Raw genomic sequence first — 4883 nt, 5'->3', positions numbered from 1 at the left:
AAAAAAAAGAATAGAGGGAAACATAACGATCCTATGCTCTGAAAATGAGACATGTTAGTTGCATAGACTCGATTTAACAAGATTTGTAGTGGGCAAACAGGCACGGCAATAACCCCTCGAACCAATCAGCGAGCGCCCTGACTGTGACATCACGTGAGGAAGCACGTGATTGGCTGAGCGGACGTGACGTAGACTCGGCATCCGACCAATGGTGGGCGGAACTTGTCTACATATAGGTGCGGGAGCGTTGGCCGTTGAGACTCTGTTACCTCCACTTCTTGTAGAAACAGCGCGCGTGACACACACACCCCCGTCGGAAGGAAGCAACAGGCGAGAGACTTCTTCATCCTCTCACACACACACGCTCGCCAGAGGAAGACGCAACAGGCTCTCGCTCTCACTTGCAACCTCCCCCCAAAACACAACTACGTGAGTACCCCCTGCGAGGACCGCCATCTCATAGAAAACGATGGACTTTTTGATTTTTACTCTCAAATTCTTTGAAGTTGGAAGTCAAAACTGTATATTATTTTCGAGTTTAGGGATGGGGAGGGAATTTGAATTTCTTATTAGGAGTAAATGTTTTGTGATTCATATACACCGTCTTTGAATTACGTATTGTAGCGAATTCGTAGTTAGAAGCAAATAACATATGCTAGTTTCACACAGCGAATGGATGGTTAGTCCGCAAAATTTCATTCATATTTCGGTAACAAGAAAAAAACAAACAAACGGTAAACTTCTCAATATATTCTGCTTAATAATAGATGCACACCAACCAATATATATATATATATATATATATATATATATATATATATATATATATATATATATATATATATATATATATATATAAAGTCATTATTGATCCGGAATAATATAACGAGACTTCGGAAGATCTCAGCGATATAGTATACATATATACATACATATATATAAGGAAAATAACCCCAATAATTATACAAACCACACGTAATTATCACTAAAACAAAACTTCAACTTCAAGAACCAAAAGCCAAGCCAAGATGCCCAAAAGCTAATCGTTACCGTCGGCTCGCGTTTTTTTTTTTTTTTTTTTTTTACATTTTTGCGCTTCTCCTGCATACCGACTCTCTCCTTCTACGTTCACTTACCTGTAATAAAGAGAAGCAGAAATACCTGTGTTTAAGTAGACGCACTTCTGTTTATATCTACGTAGGTATTGTATGAATTATATAGATTTATAGATTTGCATTCATTTATTTCTTCAATTGTTTGTGTCGTATTAAAACGCGTATATTGCAGTTATACGCTAAAATAAAATCTTGTAAAATACGCAAAATGGATATTAATTTCTCTTCGCTAATATAAGATGGTAATTATAATAATTTTAAAAAATCTGCCAAATCAATACGATTATTCTAAAACGCCTCGTCTCTTTTTTTTCGTACATATAATTTTTATTTCGTTGATGTATATAAAAGATATTTCTTAAGAACGGATTTTGTAGTTTGTCTTAGGGAAAGCATTAACGATCATTTACTTGACTTGCATTGTTTGTTTGTTGTGGATTTCGTTAATATTCGCAGTTAAAACAGATGGATTGCGAACAGATTTGGGGAATGCCAATGGCAGTGCCTTTTGTATGTTAGTCGATATAGAGTATTTTTTTGTCTCTCTCTGTCTTTATATATATATATATATATATATATATATATATATATATATATATATATATATATATATGTATATATATGTATATATATATGTATATATATACATATATACATACGCATATACATATATACATATATGTATATATACATATATAAGCATATATATATATATATATAATAGATATATATCTATATATGTATATATACATATATATGTATATATAATAGATATGTATATATATATGTATATATACATATATATGCATATATATATGTATATGTAATAGATATATATGTGTATATGTATATATACATATATATGTGTGTGTGTGTATATATATATATATATATATATATATATATATATATATATATATATATATATATATGTATGTATATATTGAGAGAGAGAGAGTGAGGGGGAAAATGAGAATTCATCTTGTCTGATATATCCATTTACTTAATCACAAAACATTCTCATAAACAGGAAAGTCTCTCATAACGACCGAACGACCTAGTTATCCAATCTTCTACTGTATTCAAATCCATGATGTATTCTACTCCGTTGTATTCTGTATTCAAGAAAACATATTGCATCCATATATAAACTATATTCCGATCTATTGCATTTTATAATCAGTTATTGGTCAATCTTACCTTATTTTTACACTTTGTTGAAAAATATATCTTGCATAAATATATGTTATTTAATTTTAATGCACTCTATGTTAAGATGTTCAGTCGCATTTCTCAAAAATCATGGAATTACTATATTCATGTTGGCAAATGTAGAGAAAGTATGAATGAGAATGAATATCTTCACAATACAAGAGATGCATTTGACCGGTTTCGAATCAATATCAGTCAGAAGATATATTCGAAACCGGTTAAATACGTCTCTTGTATTGTGAAGATAATCCCATCCATAACTTTTCTACAATCTATGATACATAACTACAATCGATGTTCATAATGTCTCCCTTAGTGATAAGATTCAGTATGAATGTCAATCGATATACAGTATCAGGCACACCTCCCCTGTAGTCATCAGTACATATCCTATAAGTAATACATATAACTTGTATAGCTACTAATAACAACATTATGTTATTAAGTTATTCTTTAAGTTTCTCTTACTAATAATCTAAAGTATAAAAGTACAGTCGATTTTTACAAGTTTTACCTTTCGTGTTATCATTCTTAAGTATGTAATTAGAGTCGATACTTTATCATTCGCTTCTCTGCTATTAACAATATTTAGCAAATAACCATAACGGATATTCGTCCTAACACAACTATGAACAGTTGTAAGTACAAACATGTTACTTCTGTTAACTTAGATATTTAATTAAAATCATTACTTGTCACATCTTTCGTATGAACAATCTTTACTATCAAACTATAGAAATTTGCCACATTACTTCTGGTACCACTCTTAAACACACAAAAACAATCGTTATTTACTACATCTCTCTTATGAACAATCTTAAATAAATACCTACAATAGACATTCGCTAACTATAGTCACTATGTATTATCTGAAAGAAGGAATAATGTCACATTGATATCATGGATATATAACCTCTCCGATAGGGATTCGAACCCCCACCGCCATTGCAACGTATTTTATTATTATTATTATTATTTTTACTTACTCATACTCACTCACACTCTCGCGAACTCTACACCTTCGTAAACAGACCGACACACATCACCTGTCCATTCACAAAACACACGGGGAGTAATTGAATACGTCAAGGTACGGACAGGTAAATAGAATGATGATTAACCACTTTTTCCTTTCTTTTATCATTTTTTCTTTTCTCTTTTCTCTCGGTTTGTCTTATCTTTCTCGTTTTTTCTTTCTTCGTCTCTAAGAGAGAGAGAGAGAGAGAGAGAGAGAGAGAGAGAGAGAGAGAGAGAGAGAGAGAGAGAGAGAGAGAGAGAGAGAGAGAGAGAGATAATAATTGACACAGACATAGGAAAGAACTACAGAAACAGAAAACTACCAAAGCAGGAAAAGGAAAGAAGGAACAGAAAATACAGAAAAAAAACAGTTAAGAAGAGCGAAAATGAAAACAAAATAGGACAAGAAACCACCGATTCCGTCTCTAGGTAGATAAAATAATAACAATAATCTTAGAGGATGATACCCCAGCTTTTTTTCTCCCTCATGGCACACTCTCCTTCATCATCGTGAATTTATAAAGATGTACTACCCAAGCAGCGGCGCATTGTCAAAGGTGTATAGCCCGCGGTCTTTGTTGCGGGATGTTCCAAGAAAGTTTAAGTCTTCGGAAAAGCTCTCGGTATTAAGGTAACGTTGAAGGCCAGATTATGGTTTAAAGGGCCTTCTGTTCTTCAGATAAAGTTCCTGTAAATAGTGTTTATTTTTATCCTTTTTAAGGGGAAAAGGGAGAAAGAGTTTGAGGCGCATCTGAGCCGCTTTTCGAAAATTATCTGCGGGGTTTTGGGAGGACGGCGAGCGAGGGAGGCATCTAAGTTTTTCGCTTTTGTTTTGGCTTTGGGGATATTATCGGGAAGGCTGAGGGATTCTCTCGCTCGCGCACACACACACACACACACACACACACACACACACACACACACACACACACACACACACACACACACACACACACACACACACACACACACACACACACACACACACACACACACACACACACATAAGAAAAAAATACATACAAACATACTTCAAATATATTTATGTACGTTAAATATACAATATGTAATGTTTTATATATATGTATATTATATAAATTTTATATATACATATATATACATATACTATATACATACATACATACGTACATATATATATATATATATATATATATATATATATATATATATATATATATATATATATATATATATATATATATATATATATATATATATATATACATTTATATGTATATATGTATGTACATATATACACATATACATATATATAAACACACAAACACACCCTATTTGTGTCTCCACTTTTGGATTCGCGTCCTCATAAAAAATATAAAAAATGCATTTTTTTGCCCTCACGAGGAAGAAATTGGACTCGATTCACCCACCGCCGAAGACGCCTAAAAAACCCACCTCGAAGGTCCCGCAAAGTCAACGAAGAGATAAAACTCAGAATTTAATTTCAAAGTAATTTTTGGGATTTACGATGAGGTCAATTTCTTTTTTTTTTACTTATTT

At 32.4% G+C, this 4883-nt stretch overlaps 1 protein-coding gene across 1 annotated transcript in view; it reads left to right on the top strand.

Annotated features, from left to right (window-relative positions):
- Positions 1-261: 261 nt before the first annotated feature.
- The window catches only part of Ms (neuropeptide receptor myosuppressin), a 102241-nt gene continuing 97619 nt past the window's right edge, over positions 262-4883 (top strand). Inside the window, exon 1 of the mRNA XM_070130904.1 lies at positions 262-429. The gene's annotated coding sequence lies outside the window, so the exon portion shown is untranslated. The remainder of the gene's footprint in view (positions 430-4883) is intronic.

Source organism: Penaeus vannamei, chromosome 15 (genome assembly GCF_042767895.1).
Source record: "Penaeus vannamei isolate JL-2024 chromosome 15, ASM4276789v1, whole genome shotgun sequence".
NCBI classification, from domain to species: domain Eukaryota; kingdom Metazoa; phylum Arthropoda; class Malacostraca; order Decapoda; family Penaeidae; genus Penaeus; species Penaeus vannamei.
This window is presented reverse-complemented; position numbering and strand designations above follow the sequence as displayed.